The following is a 21,639-nucleotide window of genomic DNA, read 5'->3' as shown; positions in this document are numbered from 1 at the left end:
TTCAATGGGTATAGCTTAGAAAGGGAAAGCCCCAAGGACTTGTCTCTTGATTGCTATTCATTGCTGCTTGTACCTTTTCATGTTTATCACTGTTATATTCTTCATATATCTAACCAGGTGTGATTGGACTGGGGAGACTCTCACTGCCTACAATCTGCTGTGATTCCCTCTTGGAAGATAATCCACTGCATTGGACAATATTCCTGTAGATCAATGTTAAGGTAAACTTTCATAAAATATTGTATAGATGAATTCTTGATTTTAAATAATTGATTAATTATTTGATTTTAATAATTAATGATTTGATTCAAATAGATTTAAGACATTATAGTATTTTATAGAAATATTAAGAAGGTTGTGAAGTTGTTATGTTGACAGAATGATGTAATAAAGTTAGAATTGAGAGCAGATTGTGTTTCATCCCTTGTAGAATAGTTAGGACTACATAGATTAAGAAAGAAGTACAGTGACCTTTCATTTCTTGAAAGCATGGAATTGTACTTGGTTTAGAATAATAGCCTTGGTTCTAGTTAATGATTAAATAGAGAAAAGGAAAAAAAAACATATTCTTGCAGGTTGGTTCTGAATTTCTGGATCCTTCTATCTATGGAGGTAGCCACAGGATTTGGTATGCACTATGAAAGACAGGGTTATGAATAAAGAGGAAATAATTGAATTAAAAGCACAGAGAATAGATGATTATTCAATGTGCCTGAATAAGTCATGTGATACATGATGATTTGTTTCTGGGTGAATACAAATTGTCATCTTCTGGGCATTGGACAAAACTTGCTACAACAAACTGGTTTGTTTAAACTTTGATAATCAATGAGAGAAGAAATACTGCTTTGGTGTTAAGATGACTTCATGAAGAGAAGTGCCAGCTGAGTAATTCCTTCTTCCTTCCTTGAGAGAAAAGTGAACTGAGTAATTACTGACTCCAGAAAAGGCCTTCATCAGTTTATACTGTAATGTTAATGATACTCATGGACACATTCACTATTCAACTTTCAAACTGGTCCAGGCATAAACACTGAAAGGAATTTTGTCTTCCTGGGAAAGTTTCTGGTGCCCTATTGGTTGTTTTGGAATTTCATGCAGCTAAGTCCCATGCTAGTCTAAGCCCTTTGAGCATGATCTTACTTATCTACAATCTATGCAATAATGATTGTTCTTCCTCTACTGACTAACTTGTATGTACTCTTAATATTTCACAGGGATATGAAATATTACTTTTATGTTCTCAGTAATTATGGTAATACCTGTCCCCCGCATGTTTTCCACTACTTGATACTCTTGGGGACTTTCTATTGCAAGTGGATGTAATGATTCTTATTATTGAGAAATTCATTTGACACACATTGGACAGCTTTTATCTCAAAGAGGAATAATTTATATATCACTTGGTTTCCTCACTTTCACAACTCTCAGAAGAATATCCACATCCAATCCCAGGACACATACTATCATTGGGCTGGATTTAAGAGACTCTCATTTTTATTTGGATATCTTGCCATTGGGGTATTGTTATATAAAGCCTACCTTTAATCTAATTAGCTGAGCGGCATAAGCAGGTAGATCTCCTTTACTTAAATTCATCTACAGAGAAAGTTACAGACCAGCCACATCTTCCTGTCTCACAATAGCAACAAGATCAATATCGACAAAAATCTTTCTCAACTTAACCAATTCTTATGTAAAATACACACTAATTATGATAGTTTCCTCTACTTGTTCATCATTAGGTCCCTGGCTATATTATGACTCATATACTATCCCTATCTATGTAATAAGGAATTTGAACCTCTGTAGAATTTTTTTTTTCATTCCTAGCTCAATGTCTACCTCTTCACTGTCTGATTCTTTGCATGGGTTGCAAGGTTTTGGTCCCAAAAGAATGAACTTTAGTAAACATAGAATTTTTTATTCTCTTTTCCTTGTATACTGACAGGTTTAAAAACAGCAATTGCTCTGTTGGGAACACATACACCTTTAAACCCAGGGTTGAACAAGACAATCGTGTGAATCTCTCTGCATGTGAGGTAAACATAGACAACATTGCTACACATATTACCAGGTTACACAGGTCTATAAAGTAAGACCCTATTTTAAAATTGAACAAACAAATGAAAATAGGAAGTCAACAACCTACCCTTAATTTTTACATATTTCTGCCAAATCATAGGTTAAAAGAATATCTGCATCTTTTTCCCCACAGCAACTTATCATTCACAGAGCAAACTCTTTCTATATAGACAGTTTTATATAGCTGTATGGCTTACTGTCCAAGAAAAAGTCCACTCAACAGCTGTCAGATATTGCATATGATCTTAATCAATGTGCAGTACATTTGTGGATGGTGATACTAAAATTAGTCAATCAATAGTTTTAGTGACATCACCACACTTACAATGTAGACCCTATTCATTACAGAGGAATACATTTTTACACTTGATCTTAGCCAAAAGGCCAAAAAGCGATAGGAATACATTTCTATACAATGTATAGGAAAATGTACAAATTGGAATTATCCCTAAGGTCATTCCATTCACAGATGTCTTCAACATAATGATGTGTGATCATACTCATCATAGGAATATACTACTGTCAAAGTAGGAAAGAGGCACATCATTCCATGGCACTTGGGGATAAGCACCTGTCAGAAATTGTACATGTACATGTCAACTTTAGTCATGTCACCACTGTTTACATACTTCCTTTGTCATATAAAAGCCATAGAACCAATACTCCCCCACCGTATCTTTGATAATATCAGTTCATCAATCTTGCTGCATGAACTGTTGTGTTCAATAACTTATATCTGAATTTTCTTCACTATGTTTTCAATGAGTATTCTTCTATATATTTTAGATTTATTTATATTATTTCATAGATGAGAAAGTTTTTCCTTTAGAATCATTGAATGGGCGAGAGGATCATGACTAATGTGGGTGCAAGGTGGAGAGGATTAGAAGTTTTGGAGGAAAATAGCATCAAAATATATTGTATGACAAACAGCCATATTTAACAAGGATACCACCAGAAGTTGCAAACACATGCAGAGAAACACATGAAGTTTCAACCCTATACAAAATATTTTAGGCAAGTGTAAGAAATTGGGAGTCTGAGAGGTGGTTTTTGCCAGGCATAAGCACACCAATTTGTTGTTTGATGGCAAATGTTCAGTCCTGAAAATATATACAAGTAACACTATTCAGACAAAACAGGTTATATATAGAAAAATACATGGATATAAATATATTTATGTATAAATATATGCATCCAGTAATTTGGATACGGAGAAAAGACATCATTAATTTAGTGAAGAGACTGGATGGTGATGTAGGAATACTTGAAGAAATGGATGAAAAATCTATTTTCATAAACTAAAAAGTATTAAAAATTTAATTTTACATAAAATATATCACTATTTAAGCCCATGAAAGATAGGTCAGATGGAGAAGGGGCTTGCTGCCAAGTCAAAAAAAATTGATTTTAATCTCTGTGATCCAGGAGATGGAGAGAAATGCCTACTTTAAGTGGTACTGAGACTTTAACACATGGACATTTAATTTGTATGTGCATTCATGTGTGTGTGTTTGTGTATGCACATATATATATGATAATGCACTGACATTAAATAAATAAAGGGTATTGTTTAAAAATTATTTGATCTTTGTCAAATTCTGTGGGTTGTGCATTCACTATTCATGATGTCATCTTCAAATATTGATTTAAAATTTATTTTGATTTTTAAATGGTTGGTTTGGGTTTCAAAACAGGGTTTATCTGTAGAGACCTGGCTATCCAGGATCTTGCTTCATAGATCAGCCTCTTCTGAAACTTAATAAGATCCACATGTATCTGCTTTGTGAGTTCTGGGATTAAAGGCAAGTGTAAACATGGGCAGCTGAAAACTGTATTTACTCTCCAAAACAAAAATCTATCTTTCTATCTTCCTTTCTTTCTTTTTTCTTTCTTTATTATCTTTGTTTCTTTCCTTTATATCTCCTTTCTTCTCTTCATTCTATTCTCTCTCTCTCCCTTTCTCTCTCTCTCTCAAAAAAAAAAAAAAAAAAAACAGGATCTTTTATATCACAGACTGGCCTAGAGTTTACAATGTCATGATCCCCATGACTGCACCAGATGAATCCAAGTATGAGATTTGTACACCACAACTCCCTGTTTATGGATATAACCACGGTTTTTGTTCACGTTGAGCAAAAACTCTAAAAATTATATAATTAATGGCTTTGCACTGTTATATAGACCACACTTGAGGTCACATCTCATACACAACAATATAATCCACAATAGTGTGTGTGTGTGTGTGTGTGTGTGTGTGTGTGTGTGTGTGTGATATAATGTACAATAGCAGATGTTAGAGGGTTGGTTTGGGTTTCAAAACAAGATTTATCTATACAAAACCAGCTGCCCAATATCTTGCTCTATAGGCCTGCCTGTTCTCTGACAATTTTCATATATAATTGTCTGTGTGTGTGTGTATATGTGTGTGTGTGTGTGTGTGTGTCTTTATTACTCCCTGAATATAGTAGCTACTTTTAACTATAACTATCTCCTCTTATGGTTCAAAAGATCAAGAAAATAATGTATATTTCTATTCTTCCATCTCAAGCTTTTATCACCTGAGAACATACCCATGATGTCTTCAGCAAAGCTACATGTCACTCATCTTCAAATACAAATATATTTGAGCTGTCCAAGTAACAATACAACAGCACTGTCATGATATTTCTAATAAATAACACTGCTTTTAGACTGTTTCATAAATAGTTTTATATTGAGATATTTTTAATTATCAAAGTATTTTTCATATGCCCTTATAATTTTCTAAATGATAGAATCTTCCTTTTAAAAATATCTAGAGGGCTGGTGATTTGGCTCAGTGGGTAAGAGCACCTGACTGCTCTTCCGAAGGTCCAGAGTTCAAATCCCAGCAACCACATGGTGGCTCACAACCATCCGTAACAAGATCTGGTGCCCTCTTCTGGAGTGTCTGAAGACAGCTACAGTGTACTTACATATAATAAATAAATAAATCTTTAAAAAAATAAAAATATCTAGAAATGGAGAAATTATGAACTCTCATTAAACATCTTTATGTTGTGGCAGTGTTATAGCTAGGCACATTTTATTTTAGGCAACCTTCTTCAGTCCCACCAGCCATTCGTTTTCAACTCCAGTAACTGTAAGATAAGGTCCTGATAATCCTAACTCAGTGAGCCTCACTCAAAAGTGTAAAGTCATCACTATCTAGTTATTATATGACTAACTAATTTTTTTTGTTTCTGCAACTTTTTTGTGCAGATACCTAAAGATGTTTTTGATTACCTTAATCACTAGACAGAACAGCATAGTTTTTTTTTTTTTTTTTATTATTGTTGTTGTTGGTTGGTTGGTTGGTTGCTTTTGTTTGTTTGTTTTTGTTTTTGTTTTTTTGTTTTGCTTGCTTAGATATTCAAAGGGTTTGTATGGATTTCTCCTTTAAATGTTCTTTCCCATATTCCTCCTTTCTTTTTGACAGTCTCAAATTTGGTTCAGAGATTTTTTTTGTCCTACTAGGAGCAAATCAATAAATCTTTAATATAACTGGATTGAGTGTATATTTACCAAGGATTACAAGTTTCATAACAACTGCTTGCACATAAGACAACTAGAAAGACAAAACCTTAAGAGCACCTAGTTACTAAGGTGAACAATTCATGTATTATACAATTCAAATGAATTCTCTGGCATCATAAAAGTAATTCTTTAAAGAATAAATGAGAAAATTAATTTCCTAATCAGCAGACACTCATTTTGTATCTTACCTGAAAAAAAATCAATTTTGGCAGCACCCACATTTTAAACCTGAATTTAGGTGACAAACCTATCAGAAATTTTAAGTACTAAGAGAAAGAAAAAAATAATTTACTGAGGTCAAGAAATTACATTACTTTATTTCCATTGATAGGAATATATTAAGCAATAACAGAATTAATTTCTGAATCCTTATGGTATACACTTAATTTTACATAAATTAGACTAACTTTGATAGTCTTAAAATATATTTTAGAATATGCTACCACTGGCATGACACCTGTGGACAGGCCTGTCTGTTCTCTGCTGGGCAGACAGGCCAACTAGCTTTCAGAGCTTTGAAATCTCTACACCATGCTCTCTAAGTTCCTATGGCTGGCCACTGTCATCACCAAGCTTCAAAATTCCCACAGCTAGTTGGGGTGCATTTCTGGCAAACACATGCTTTGCCACTGTACCTTTCTCTCTGGAAACCAGATGAGTCACTGTGTGAAGGAAAATACCACACATTAGTTTAGAATCAACAGGTAACACAATTGCTGGACACAGAAACTAGCATCCTAATTTATAAGCTATTGTAAGTTACATATGCTCTGGTAGTGAATCCCTATGGATCCGCGACCTGAACTTAGGGCTTCTGCTACCTACATTTTGTCCTTCATCATCTCTCCTGTCCAAAACCAAGCATATGTCCCTCTTCCCCTCTTCCTTTCTCTGACCCTGAAGTTCTGCCTACTTGCCTAGCAATTGGCTCCTGGAAACCTTTATTCATTAGGGGCATGTTCTGTCACACTCTGTCTCTGTGTCTGTCTGTCTGTCTCTGTTTCTCTGTCTCTCTCTCTGTGTTTTTATCTCTATAATATGTGTATGTGTGTGTGTGTCTTGTGTGTGTCTTGTGTGTGTCTTGTGTGTGTTTGTATGTTTGTTTGTGAGTATAGGTATAATATATATACATATATATTTGCATATATACTAATATATATTCATATATGTATGTTTTCTCTCTGCTCAAGCAATCAAAAAATGAAAGCATAACAATTCATCGTTACTACTCTCCATCATGGGTTCCCAGAGAGAGAAAACAGCACTTAAAATATTTGTGCCCACGTAATCAAGTATACTTAATATGGTCAGCTTAAAACATGCCTAAGCCGGGCATGGTGGCACACGCCTTTAATCTGAGCATTCGGGAGGCAGGGGCAGGTGGATTTCTGAGTTTGAGGCCAGCCCGGTCTACAAAGTGAGTTCCAGGACAGCCAGAGCTATACAGAGAAACCCTTTCAGAGAAAAAAAAAATGCCTGGATCTTCATTGGTGCTCTGATTAAAGTTAATTCTCAGGAAGTCCTAGATACATCTAGGTGAAAGGACAAGTAGGGTAATAATACATTTTGCTAGTTCTTTTTTTTTTTTTTCTTTTTTTCTTTTTTGTGTCTTCAGAGCCTATCTCAACCTGGCCTACTTAACAATAAGTCACTGATCTACATGCATTCTTAATGACCTGAAGGTAAAGAGTTTGCAGATTCAGTTCAAAATAAGCTTCTCAAGTCACATGAAAAGTTGATTACTGAAAATTAAGCATTTAATCTGCACTAAATCTCAGTAGTTACCAAAATCTCCTTTCTATAGAAAGAGAAGTTATTCTCAAAGAACTACAGAGACTTGATCCAAAATCTTTAGAACCAAACTGGCAGGATATGGTTTTTTTCCTACTCCCCTCTTCTCCCCCCACCCACTGCCATGTATGCAACAGCTTTTGGTATAGCCCTTGCTCCAGGTATTTAGGACCCATATGAATATCATGCTGCACAACTGTTACATATGTATGAGGGGCCTATATCCAGCCCTTGTATATCCTTTGCTTGGGGTTTCAATCTTTGAGATCCTCCAATATTTGAGGTTAGTTGATTTTATTGGTCTTCCTATGAAGTTACTATTCCCTTAGGGACTGCAATCCCCTCCTCCTATTCTTCTATAAGAGTTCCATTTATTCTTTAGCTGTGGGTGTCTGTATCTTTCTTTCTTTCTTTCTTTTAAGGATTTATTTATTTATTATATGTGTGTACACTGTAGCTGTCTTCAGACACTCCAGAAGAAGGCATCAGATTTTTGTTATGGATGTTTGTGAGCCACCCTGTGGTTGCTGGGATTTGAACTCAGGACCTTTGGAAGAACAGTCGGTGCTCTTAACCACTGTGCCATCTCACCAGCCCCTTACATCTTTTGGAGTCAGTTGTTGGCTGGGCCTCTCAGAGGATAGCCATGCCAGATGCTTGTCTGCAAGCATAACAGTGTATCATTGATAGTGTAAAGGATTATTGCTTTGTCATGGGATGAATCTCAATTTGGGCTAGTTTTGGGTGATTATTTCCTCAGTTTCTACTCCATCCACAATTTGTGTATTTCTTGTAGACAGGATAAGTTTTGGATCAAAAGTTTTTGGGTGAGTTTTTGCCCCTATTGCTCTCCTGAGGTTCCTTCCTGGCCTACAAAGGCAGCCTATTCAGACTCCATATCTGGAATGATGTGAGTCACTGCTCAGGACTACCATTTTGATACATAGTCAATTCTGATCATTAGGTCTCCATCAGTTACTGGAGATGTCCCCTACTCCCTGTTGTAGGTTACAGATTTCCATTCACTCTAATGACTCTCTGACCATCCCACCCTGCCCCTCCCCACAAAGGGACCCATATTCCTCCATTCCCCTCACACTTCCCTTTCCCACCCAGTTTCCTTGATCCATCTGCCTTCCAGTACCATTCCATTCCCCCTTCCAAGTGAGGCTCAAGCATCCTTGCTTCTTCCCTTCTTTCTGTCCAGCCTCCTGGATCTGTGGAGTGTGGCATGGTCATTCTGCATTTCATAGCTAATAACCAGCCTCTCATGAGTGAATACATACTGTGCACATCATATTGGAACTGGGTTACCTCAATCAGGATGATATTCACAAGGTCCATCTATTTGCCTGCAAAATTCATGATGTCTTCATTTTTTTAAAGCTAAATAAAGATAAATGTTCTGTATTAATTCTTTAAGTTTAGGGACATCTAGGTTACTTCAAGTGTCTGGCTATTATAAACAAAGCTGCTATGAACAAATATCTTTGTGAGATGGTAGAACATCTTTTGAGTATATGCCCAGGAGTGTGGTATGGCTATGTCTTGAGGTATAACTATTTACCAGTTTTCTGCGAAAAGTTCCAAGTTGATTTCCAAAATGGTTGTACAAGTTTGCACTTCCAGTAGCAATCAAGGAATTCCCCTTGCTCCACATTCTCACCAGAATGTGCTAAATCTTGAGTTTTTGATCAACCATTCTGACCAATGGAAGATGCAATCTCAGTGTTGTCTTGATTTGCATTTCACTGATGACTAAGGACTCTGAACCTTTCCTTAAGTGCTTCTTGGATATTTGAGATTTTTCTGTTGAGAACATTGTGTTTAACTCTGCGTCCTACTTTTCAATTGGGTTATTTGGGGTGTTTGTGTTTAACTTCTTAAGTTCTTTTGGAGATTAGCCTCCTGTCAGAACTAAGGTTGTTGAAGATCCTTTCTCAGTCTGCAGACTGCCATTTTGTCTTTTTAACAGCATAGTTAGCTTTACAGAAGCTTTACAGTTTCATGAGGTCCTGTTTATCAAGTGGTGATCTTAGAGCTAGAGCCATTGGCGTTCTCTTCAGAAGATTTTCTCCTGCACCAATGCATTCAAAAGTATTTCTCACTTTCTCTTCTATGAGATTTAGTGTATCTTTTTTATGTTAAGGTCCTTGATCCATTTGGACTTGAGTTTTGTGCAGGGTGTTAAATATTGAGCTATTTTCATTCTTAGACATGCAGACATCAGTAAGACTCGCATCATTTGTTGAAGATGCTTCGTTTGGAGGATGTGGGTGGATATGGTTTTGGCTTTTTTTGTTTACAATCAAATTTCCATATGTTTTGGGGATTTTGGGGGGTGATTTTTATTCTATTCCATTGATGAATATGTTATTTTCTGTACCATACCATGCAGTTTTATCCCTATTGCTCTGAGGTACAGCTTGAGTTCATGAATTGTGATTTTGTTAGAAGTTACTTTATTGTTCATAATTGTTTTAACTATCCTTGGTTTATCATTTTTCCATATGATAATGAGAATTATTGATAGAGTTTTTTTAATATATTTTTTATCATACTAGTTCATTTTGTAGACACCTCCTCCCAGCATGTTTCTTATAATTCAATATGTATCAAGTACATTTTGCTTAAAACACCACTTATATTTTATGGCTTTATTTTTATAGATATATTTATTAAGTTTTATCTTATTCTTTTGATATCAAATGTCTTGTTCCAAAAGTCCTGTCTTATTTCAGTGAGTTGAAATGTACTGAGTAATTACTCCTATATCAGATTCAGGGCATCAGGTCTTAGGTTACAGTCCTTGATCAGTAGCAACAGGTTTCTGGTTGCAAATTAAGGATACTTTAAATATGGAATCAGATCACATTCGACATTTTAACATCTGAGTTTCATATATATGTGTGTGTGTTTCATATATATATATATATTTTTTTTTTCTATTTTGCTCTTTTTCTTGTAATAAGACTCCTAATAATGTAATTAGTAGGAGAGAAAGAGTGAACATCCTTGTCTTGTTCCAAAGTATTATCCATTTATTACTTTTATCCATTTATTACAATTCTGGCTTTTACCTTATTATATAATGTCACTCTTTAGTCAAAATATGTTCTCTGTATTCTTACCAGTGGTCACATTTCTAAAAAACAATGTGACACTTCCTCACCTAGCAAACATCAATGCTAATGGACCCCAGGTATATTACCGAACTATAAATGAGTACTCGTTTCCTGTACTTGGAGTTTTTAGTGATTTTTTTTGTTTATGCATTGACCAACATTGAATGCAAGATGAATCATGTCTAACCAAACCCTGAGAACAGCAAAAATTGATAGACAACCTGAGACAATCTAGTGGTTCTCAAAAAATTTTAATGTATAAATACATATTTATACATATTTATTTACAAACTTTTTAAGATGACAAACTAAAATTACAGAGATTTAAGTTGACTTCAGTACATGTTCCAACACTAAAGTATTTACATAAACTTGTATTGCCACGTTGTAAACAAAATTCCATGATTTCTGAATTTCATTCACTTCTCACTACTACCTCAAGTGGAGTATCTTCATCTTTTTTCATAAGTTGTACTTTCTTCTATATTCCTTACATTACATCCCAAATCTAACAAGTAAAGTACTTTTTGTTTGTTTTCTTTGTTTCTATATTAGGAATGGTTACTTGTTATTTTGGATTTGTTTGCTTATTTTATTTATTAGGTAGAAAAAAAAACTGGAGAACATCTAAATTCTGTCTGAAAATCTCCACACATTTACATTCATAATGGAAACAAAAAACATGAGTATTAAAAATATTTGAGGAAATGGACTTAATTTTAGAGATTTTTAATTAAAAATGATTTTTTTCTACAATAATAAACCTGATTACAGTTGCTCTCCCTCTACTAGTCCCAGTCCCTGGCCACATACATTTCTGTTATTACAAAACTTTTCTAAGGGCGAAAAACAAAGTAAAATAAAAATAAGAAATTGTCCTACCATAAAGCAAATGCTAACACAATGGAAATAGACAAAACAAACAAGAAAGAAAAGATTCCAAGAAAAGTGCACAAGAAGAATGACACACTAGCTCACATATTCAGGAATTCTATAGTAATGCTAAAATGGAAGCTATAATATATGCAGAGGACAAAGTACGGACACTCTGAGAGTCCATATGATCTCAGATTATATTGTTTAAGAACCCCTTGTTTTCTTGGTGTTCCCCATGTGTTCTGGCTATTACACTTGTTTTGCCTCCTCTTTTTCATGGTTACCTTAGCACTGAATGGATGGATTTGGTGGAGTCAGTAAGTTTAGGGGTGAATGTCCCAAGAACTCTCACTCTCTGTATAATATATACATGTAGGTCTCTGTATTTGTTTCTAACTCATGTAGTAGCCCTTAAGACAAATTAGATATTGCTTGGTCATTCCCACATACTTTGTATCAACTTTGAAGTAGCATATCTTTTAGGCAGGATATACTATTTTAGATCAAAGGATTTGTGTATTGCTTGGTGTGTGTATATCTATTTCAGTAATGTGTAGACTACTGTAGGCACCTACACATATACTCACACACATATACACAGAAGGGTGAGAGAACAGAGAGACAAATGCTGAGTGATAGACAGAGACAGAAATGGGGACAGAGATAGAAATATACACACATGAATAAAATTAATAAAATCTAGCTAACTGTGGTGGCACATGACTTTCTTTCCAGCACTTAAGAGGCAGAAGCTGGTAAATCTCTGCATTCAAAGCCAGCCCAGTCTACAAAGTGACTTTCCATTCCAGCTAATTCTAATGAGTAAGACCCCCCTGTCAAAAAAAAAAAAGAAGAAGGAAAGAAAAGAAACAGACATAAGTATCTCCTAGCAACAATTTTTAAAATGAGAGAAAAAATTCATCACAATGAAAAATCAATACTGTTATTAAACAACAAATAATATGTTCATAGGGATTCATTTACATGAACACATAGGAAATTTTAAAAATACACCTAATCAAGTAAAATCTGATTAATGCAGAATGTTGTTAAACGTAGCATCTTTTAATCTTTAGTGATTTCTCCTGATAGTACTATAAGTATCTAGTGCTTTTGTAAATTCCATAGTTGGGGTTACATTTTTCCTAAGCACTCTTTCTTTCCTTTGTATTGAAATCAAAAGGTGAATATAAACCAATATTGTGTAGTCACCATTGCCGACAAAACACCTTGAATTTATTCCTGAACAATTTATATAGGGGTTTTTGAAGACCTTCCTCTTTCATATTAGTGATAGGAGAGCTTACAGCTCATGGTTGCCTGCATTATGTCATTTGCTTTAGAAAAGATTTTGAATCCCTGCAGCCTGGCAAACATGCACACATGCGTGATTGAAGGTGTGCTAGCTCAATAGCGCAAACTGGGGGTTGGGAGTGTGATTAGTCAAGTCAGTGCAGCAGGTCCTGCTCAGAGAAGAGGCAGCCAAAGGAGCCTGACACATCCACCTAGGAATGGTCAGCAAGGCAATGCAGCAACCAAGGTCAGCTCTCATAGCTCCCTCATTTCTTTCATAGTTATTCATGTTTCTTTTCACATTAAGTATTGCACATTTGTTGGAATTAGAACATTATTCTATAGATCTCAATTCTTTGACTCTGAAGATTCAGATGAGAATGCTATCAGATCAGGAACTGGCTTCCTTTGTCTTGTCCTGTGTTGTGTTGTCTGCAGTGCCCCTCCCTTGAGCCTTCAATCTGCCCTGTCACATTAGTTCAGTTCTCTTGCAGGGTGAACATTAACATTTCAAAAAGCTGACAGTATTGTGAATTATTGGTGTGTGGGAGCAATGGCAGCCAGATTAGAAAAAGAACATTTGTTTTTATACGTGGATGTTGCATAAAAATAACATTCATAAGGGAACTTAAATTGGTATCTTGGTGTCTGCCATGAACTGAAGGATGTGAGGGGATGAAAGCATTTGTGAGTTAACATACAGATTATCAGCAGAGGGAAGACTCAACAAACCATTGTGGTTTGCACTTTCCAGTTTCTGAATGGCTAGGAGAGAATCACAGAAGTATGAGTTTTGATGCTGTGATAGTTATAATAAAGGAAAGGGGTTTCCAAACTGGCTTTAAGAAAGAATATTGGACAGAGAGAATTCAGATGTGTAAAGTGCCAACTTGTAGAAACATGGGGTGTCTTTACATACAGATACAGTGGTACAGAATAATAAACCTTTTTTTTTTTCTGTGATCTCATAAAGGTGATATAGTTTGTCTAGTTTGATAGTGCTTCAGTGTCTTTAGATATGTGTTGTTAGTATGTTTTTATTTGAAATCTTGCCCAGATTCAACAATAAACTGGTAGATTGGAAAGAACTTTCTTTGAATCTATAATTTGATCCCCAGATTTGGATGAGGTTTATAAGATATGCAAAATAGCCTGCAGATTTTATTTTTTGGCCATCCTCCATTAGATAAATTCAGAACGGTGTGTCTTGTCACTTGTTATTTTTTGTTGTTGTTTGGTTTTGTTTCTCGGTCCGTTTGGAATTGTATTTTGTTTTTCATTACAAAATGGTGTATATTTATTGAAAAATAATTTTTCCCAATATTTCATTTCCATTTATAATTTTTGTATTTATGTCATGATTACAGTTTTCCTTTTTTCTACTCTTCCCAGTTCCTCCCCAACTTCCCTCCCTTCGAGATCTGCTCCCTTTCTGTCTCTCACTAGTAAAGAACACCCAAGAGATAACAACCAAACATTAACAAAATAAAATATAATAAAATAAACAAAACCATCACATTAAGACAAGGCAATCCAACAGAAAGTAAAGTCCACAGTAACGTCACAAGAATCAGAAACCCACTTGTTAACTCAGGAATGCCATAAAAACACTTAACTGAATATTATAACATATATACAGAGGACCCAGTGCAGACTGTGGTAGGCTCTGGAACACAGAGATCTCCAGAGACATGACCTTTGCTTTTTGTCATTGTATTTTGTTTTTCATTTCAGAATTTTGTCTGGTTTTAAGATTTTTAAGGTATTTCTAAAGTGCAAGCCTGTGTTGACCCAAGCCAACAGCTTGGTGAAGTTTGTTGCTTCTGAAGAGGTGTTAATACAGATAAAGAGTAGCATCGTATAATACAATTTTGATACTTCAGCTATTATATAGTATAAATTGAAATCTGGCATGCTGATAGCTCCTGAATTCCATTTATAATTCATGTTATTTTCTACAGTGAGTCTTTTTTGTCTCCATATAATTTTACGACTATATTTCTTATTTTTTTTACAATTATATTTCTTAATTTTTGTCAAGGATATTATTGGTGATTATATGTATACATATATAATATTTTATGGAGCATGTTGGTGTTATATATTATATATAACAGTATTATATATAGTTATATAATACATATTTTACAAATGATATTGTTTCTATGGTTTGTTCCTCAAAATATTTGGTTTTTTAAGATATGATTTTTTTTATTAATTTGTTTATACTGCTGCTTTGCTGAAAGTAATTATCAGCATTATGAGGTTTCTGATGGCACATTTAGGACATTTTGTGTGTAGAATCATATCATATTCAAGAGAAAATACATTGACTTCTTCCTTTCAAACTTGTATCTCCTTGCTGCCTTTCATTCCTGTTGCTTTCCTAAGTCTTCTAATACCGTACTGAATAAGACAGAAAGGATAAATGTCCTTACCTTGTTCCTGATTTTAATGAAAATGCTTTGAGTTCTCTCCATTTAGCATGATACTGGCTCTGAGTTTGTTGCGTGTAGTTTTATCATTCTGAAATAAGTTCTGTTTATCCTTACCAGTGACCACATTTCTAAGGAAACAGGACACTTGCTACCCTAGTAGCCATCTATGTCAATAAGAATGTGTGTGGGTAGGGTTGGAATATTGAGAAGCCCTCCTTCTTCCTTACTTGAACTTGTGCTCAATCTTGTGAGGGATACACATGTAACCCTAACTGTAGGAAGCCATGTTATAGAGACATTCCACAGCATTTCTCCCTGTCCTCTAGCTTTTATTTAGTTTCCACAACCCCTTTTTTTTAAGTATTGCTTGACCACAATATGGAGAGTTTTAGATGTCAAAATAGACAACCCAGTCCTGGCACTGGACTATCTATTTGTTATTCTATAATGCCCAGTGGAGAAATCATTGTCTTGTTACTAGTTAACCATATTTGAAAAATGTTTATATGTATGTTTATACAGTAAAGCCTCTCTTACAGTAGTTTGCTTCCACATGACTTTTTCAAAATAACTTTAGGAATATTTTTCCTTCCTCACATTCACTCCTCAAACATCAACTTTGATTCCCCTCCACTCAGTGTGATGGTTGCATCAGGGAATGGCACTATTAGAAGGAGTATGAGCATGGACTTTAATACCCTTGTCCCATCTACCTGGAAGCTATTCTTCTGTTAGCTGCCTTCAGAACAAGAGGTGAACTCTCAACTCCTGCAGCCCTACATCTGCCTGGACTCTATCATGTTCCTACCTTGATGAAAACAGAGTGAACCTCTTAACCTGTAAGCCAGTCCCAATCAATGTCAGCCTTATAAGAGTTGCCTTGGTCATGGTTTCTGTTCATATCAGTAAAACCCTAAGATATTTAGTCTGTATCATTAGTTTTGCTTAATATTTATACCATTGTTTCCTAAACACTTCCCCCCTCTAAATACAGATCTATGATGTTATTACTTTCCTGATCTATATATTTATTCTAACTAGAACATATATATCTGAAAATCATTTGCCACTTTTTACATTTCAATTTTATTTTTTTACTTCTACCCTTTACATTCTACACACTGTCCCCCTCCCAATTCACCACCCCTACCAAAACCCTTCTCCCATCACCCCTTTCCTCCTCTGAGCAGGTGGGGGCTGACTGGCTATCCCTCCACCCTGGCACTTCAAGTTCTGCAAGGCTATGTGCTTCCTCGCCCACTGAGGACAGATAAGGCAGCCCAAATAGAAGAACATATCCCACATACAGGAAACAGCTTTAGGCTAGCCCAGGCAGTTGTTTGGGACCCACATGAACACCGAGCTGCATATCTGCTGCATATGTGTGGGGAGTCCAAGATCCAGATGGTGTATGCTGTTTGGTTAGTGGTTAAGACTCTGAGAGCTCTAAGGATACAGATTAGTGGACTCTGTTTCTCTTCCTGTGGAGTTGTTATCCCGTTCAGGGCTTGCAATCATTTCTCCTAATCTTCCATAAGAGTCCCCAAGGTCCATCCACTCTATGGTTGTGGGTTTCTTTATTTGTCTGAGTTGGCTGCTTGGTGGAGCCACTCACAGGACAACATTTTCTTGTCTGCAAGCATTACAGAGTATCAATAACAGTGTCAAGGATTTGTGCTTGCCATTGGGATGGATGTCAAGTTGAGCCTGTTATTTTTGATTGGCCATTCCCTCAGACTCTTCTCCATACCCATGCCTGTATTTCTTGTAGACCAGGTAAATTTTGGTGGAAAGTTTTGTGGGTGGGTTGGTGTCTCTATATGCTCCACTGGGGTCATTGCCTGGCTATAGGAGGTGGTCTCTTCAGGCTCCATATTTCCAGTGTTGTGATTCACACATTGATTCTTGGGTGCCTCCCTCACCCTAGGTTTACCTCCTTATTCCTGTCAGTTGCAGATTTCCATTGATTTTCATGACCATCTAGCCATCTCTTCTGACCTCCCAACGCTTGATCCTGAATCGCCCCCCATTCCCCTCTCCATCCCCCTACCTCTCAGTCCCCTCCCTCCTTCTACCTCTTCTATTTTACTCCCCCTTCTAAGTGAGATTCAAATTTCCTTTCTTGGGCCTTCCTTCTTATTTAGTTTCTTTGTGTCTGTGGAGTACAGCATGGTACCTGTATTTTATGGGTAATACCCACTTTAAGTGAGTTCATATTATTCATGACCTTTTGGGATGGGGTTACCTCATTCAGGATGATATTTTCAAGTTCCATCCATTTGCCTGGAAAATTCATGATGTCTTTGTTTTTAATAGGTGAATAGTATTTCATTGTGTAGATGTACCACATATTCTTTATCCATTCTTCAGTTGAGGGACATCTAGGTTTTCCTAGTTCCTGATGATTATGAATAAGGCTACTATGAACATAGTTGAGCAAGTGTTTTATGGGATGTTGGAACATTTTCTGAGTACATGCCCAGGAATATAGTGAGGACTAGAGGGAGAACTATTTCCACTTTTCTGAGAAACCGCCAAATTGATTTCCAAAGTGATGTCCAAATTTGCACTCCCACTAGCAATGGAGGAGTGTCACTTTTATTTTTGAATCTCTTTCTTGTTTGTGACAGTGTTTCACCAATTTGCAGGGAAAAGCCTTGAAGTAATGCCAACATTGCAATGTTTGTTCAGAAATTATTCAAGTCCTAAACTTATATTAAAATATTAAAACAAGACTTCATTGAAAAAATATGGTTATATTTTATATAACACATTATTCCTCCATCCATGACTACTTCTTTACAAGGTTCTTTATGGTAGATATTATCTTTGCCTTAAGATTATTTTAGAATCTTACTCCTAGACAATTTTGAGGCATGGATTTAGAACACAGCAAATTTAGAAAGATGTTTGCTACCACACAGAGTGTTGAAAGCTAACGTTAAAGCTGAGTATCTGAGTACTTCCTCTCCTTTTCAGTACCTTCCAACTTCACTAAAATCCCATTGCAATGTTGTGCTCCTCTTGGGAGTACTGGCAACAAAAAGTGCATCACAACTTTTCATACAGGTTGGACTTGGTTGCAGAGGAAGCATAAGGAAATCACATGGACCAATATTTGTCTGGGCTTACAATTTCCTCAAGCTGAAAAACATTTGTAATGCTAGCCTGCCTTTTTTTTGTGTGGTGGATGGGGACTGACGTAGAGATGATTTGTTGCTTCAATTTCCAGGTTTAGAAATTGATTGTTTAAATAATGAATTTACAATTATATATTTTTTCAAGACTCACCTCTTTATATTAAGGTTGCTCTCTTTAAATATACTTTTACATGCCTGTCCTACAAAGAGATTGGCTTTTATAAATAATGAAGAGTTTGGTATTAATTCTGTGATTGTAAAAGTCATCTAATGTGTCAATTTACCTTTTATTTACCCAAGGAAATATTTGTGTTTTATTTTTCTGCTGGTTTGAATGATCCATTTTTAAAAATCAATTTTGATATTATTCCTTAAATAAAATATGAACGTCTGGAATACATTTTGCTTTTAGTTCTAGTGTTCTTTATTTTTTCTACCAATATATCTCTAACAGAGAAATGAGATACAAAACTTTATAGAAGATATTTGTTACTACATAATTCATCTTAAAGTATCAGGCCATTTTCACACACACACACACATACACACAGGAAATGTGTGTGAGTGTAGTCTCATTTATTTTGAGCATCTATGTTTTACTTTTTAAAAAATTACTCAGTATTACTGTGAAAACTTCACATAAATGTTGTATCTGAGGACATCATAGGTTACTGAGAATTTGTTTATAGCCAAGAAGCAAGTGAAGGAATAGTGGATGGAAAATTACTAAGGACTGAGAGCAACATTAGCTGTTGAAAACAGGGAGGGATATGAAACATACTCAGGTGTAGAGGCTGCTGGGTGCTTGTTCACTGAAAGATTATTTTGCTAAATAAGGGTTTATATTTAAAAGTGCAGTATCCTGAAGAAGTTAATAGTCATGAATGAAATTTGATTAAGGAAAGAAAGTATGTCATATTCAGGATATGTACATTTTTTTCTTTTTTTTTTTCTTCTTGTTTCTATACTTTCAAGGATCAAACTCCAGATCTTTGAACAATCTTGTCAAATTATCTACTAGTGTGGAACACTCTTTTTATTTTTTCCAAAAATTTAGGGCTATATTTGTTTTAAGTAATAGCTTCACTTTCCACTTACAACTTCTCTTTCCAGTAACGAGTGATAATATCTTTTTAGGACTTCTAAAATCAAATGTAAGTTTTATCTGATTTGATTTTATTCTGACTCTCAATATGAGCATAATGAAAATTGAAATTAGAGGTCAGAATTACTTGAACATTATCTGTCACTAGAATTTATGAAACTAGTGCTCTACAGATGGGAAAGTACCATATCATGCTTCAATTAGTGGACAGATTTAAAAGACAGGTGGATTCTGGAGCAGGGGGGGAATTGAGCTGATAGCTCAATATCTATATTTATTTACTATAACTTAATTTCATAATATCTATAAATGATAACACAGCTTAGGAATGAGGAGAGAGATTTAGATTTCCTCTCATTATTGTGAGAAAACTGTCAGTAATGCATTTCGACATTTCTATCTCTATACGAAGTTTTTCTTTATACTCTCAGTCATTTCCAACTAGACCTAGGACTTGTATGGTATGTTCCATGTAACCATGTTTTATGCGTTTGTATCACAGATGATGAAATTACTCCTCTGATCTAGATAGGAATACATATCTCTGGCCTGTTACACTCAACCTTCCACTTGTAGACACAGATGTTTCATTTCCAATATACTCCGAAGGTGATAGAGTTTTTAAAGTGTTTTTGATCAAGATAAACACTTGAAAAGACCAAAAGATGGAAGGTTAATACTAGTAATTAAGATTGGCATTTTAGCTTCCGGTTTCTGTCTGCGACCTGGAGCTGACCCTGTGCCAGAACTCTCCATACTGAAATCCCACCAGGAGAGAGCTGGTATCCCAGGAGTGCTGACACATTGAGAACACAGGTAATACTACCACTTCTACTCAGGGAACTGCCTGGAGCCCTCAGGACACAGGAACCAAGGAGTACCCTGGGACAGGATCTTTCTGGTTTCTAGCTGAGCCTGGAACCGACCCCGTGCCACAGATTTTAATACCCAAATCCCACCACCAGGAGAGAGCTGGTCCCCCAGGAGTGCTGATACAGAGCCTTACAGGAGAGACAAGCCACAGCAAGACAAGCTAACACAACAGATAACCAATGGTCAAGAGGCAAGTGCAAGAACATAAACAACAAAAACCAAAGTTATTTGGCATCACCAGAATCCAGTTCTCCCACCACAGCAAGCCCTGGATACCCCAAAACATCAGAAAAGCAAGACTCTGATTTAAAATCACTTCTCATGATGATGATAGAGGGCTTTAAGAAGGACATATATAACTCCCTTAAAGAAATAAAGGAAAACACAGGTAAAGCCCGTAAAGAGGAAACATAAAAATATCTTAAAGAATTACAGGAAAACACAACCAACCAGGTGAAGGAATTGAACAAAATCATCCAGGATCTAGAAATGGAAATAAAAACAATAAAGAAATCACAAAGGGAGACAAACCTGGAGATAGAAAACCAAGGAAAGAGATCAGTAGTCATAGACACAAGCATCACCAGATAGAAGAATATAAGGACAAGAAATTGTAAGAGATAGAAGAGATAATCTTAGGTACAAAATATATCATCGAAAACATTGACATAACAGTCAAAAAAAATTTAAAATGCAATAAGGTCCTAACCCAAAATATCCAGGAACCCCAGAATAGAATGAGAAGATAATAGGCATAGAAGAGAGTAAAGAATCCCAACTTAAATGGCCCAGTAAATATCTTCAAGATAATTATAGAAGAAAACTTCTCTAATTTTAAGAAAAAGATGCCCATAAACATACAAATGGCCTACAGAACTCCAAATATATTGTACCAAAAAAGAAATTCCTCCTGTCTCATAATAATCAAAATACCAAATGCACAAAACAAAGAAGGAATATTAAAATCAGTAAGGGGAAAAGGTCAAGTAACATATAAAGGCAGGTATATCAGAATTACAGTCATGAGAAATACATCTCACCAGAGACTGTGAAAGCTCAAAGATCCTGGGAAGATGCCATACAGACCCTAAGCAAACACAAATGCCAGGCTAGGCTACTATACCCAGCAAAACTCTCAATTTCCATAGATGGAGAAACCAAGATATGCCATGACAAAACCAAATTTATACAATATCTCTCTACAAATCCAGCCCTACAAAGGATAATAGATGGAGCTCTTCCAGTCAGAAAAGCAGCGGAGTAGCTAGGGCGCAAGGTCGGCTGACACTCGCCAGCTACCCACAACACCCGCCACAGGATCTTAAGACTTCTGGTGAGTGGAACACAGCTTCTGC

The 21,639-nt window shown here is 35.7% G+C and overlaps 1 protein-coding gene across 1 annotated transcript in view; it reads left to right on the top strand.

Moving 5' to 3' along the window:
- The window catches only part of Snrpn (small nuclear ribonucleoprotein polypeptide N), a 111,946-nt gene that overhangs the window by 24,506 nt on the left and 65,801 nt on the right, over positions 1–21,639 (top strand). The window contains exon 2 of the mRNA XM_021166813.2: positions 118–221. The gene's annotated coding sequence lies outside the window, so the exon portion shown is untranslated. The remainder of the gene's footprint in view (positions 1–117; positions 222–21,639) is intronic.

Source organism: Mus caroli, chromosome 7 (genome assembly GCF_900094665.2).
Source record: "Mus caroli chromosome 7, CAROLI_EIJ_v1.1, whole genome shotgun sequence".
NCBI lineage: Eukaryota > Metazoa > Chordata > Mammalia > Rodentia > Muridae > Mus > Mus caroli.
The sequence above is the reverse complement of the archived record's forward strand: the minus strand, read 5'-3'. Positions and strand labels throughout refer to the sequence as shown.